Below are 597 nucleotides of genomic sequence, written 5' to 3' on the forward strand. Positions count from 1 at the left end.
CCCCCCTGTCTTGCTCCAGCAGGAAGGGGGAGAGCCAAGCTGTATGTGTGATCGTTGAGGTGGCATGAAGAATATGGCAAACATCCTTTAAACCATATTTCTGAACAAACCCTATGCTCCGTGTTCCCTATTACACCAGCTCTGAGTATTTCCCTGAGGTTTGGGATCACCCGTAAACTTATGGATGGGTTGGGGCACATGGCGGTGCTCTGCTCTCAGTTTTAGTCTCTGCTTCGCAGATTTTTGGCTGAAACAGCAGGGACCTAAACTGCAGATGCCTTCATCCTTTGCTGGACCCAGCCCGTGCTCGCTGCTCCCAGCTTTTCGGCTAAAGGCAGCTGAACGGCGGTGTGTGAATGAAGTGGTTTGTGGAGATCAGGGCAACATTAATGTTCCCCCAGGCTAAGCACAGATGTGTTTTCACTATAACATGATCTCGACAATTAAAACAACTGTACCTGCATTTATCATATTGATGGGATGAAACATGCTTGGTTGCACCGAGGCATTTTGTGAGTGCATTATTCATGGGGTCTAATACATCACAAACCTATTTTCATCTCACTTTATAAATGTATATGGGAAGAGAGGGGCTGT

The sequence above is a fragment of the Egretta garzetta genome, unplaced genomic scaffold (genome assembly GCF_000687185.1).
Source record: "Egretta garzetta isolate BGI_Z169 unplaced genomic scaffold, ASM68718v1 scaffold207, whole genome shotgun sequence".
Taxonomy (NCBI): domain Eukaryota; kingdom Metazoa; phylum Chordata; class Aves; order Pelecaniformes; family Ardeidae; genus Egretta; species Egretta garzetta.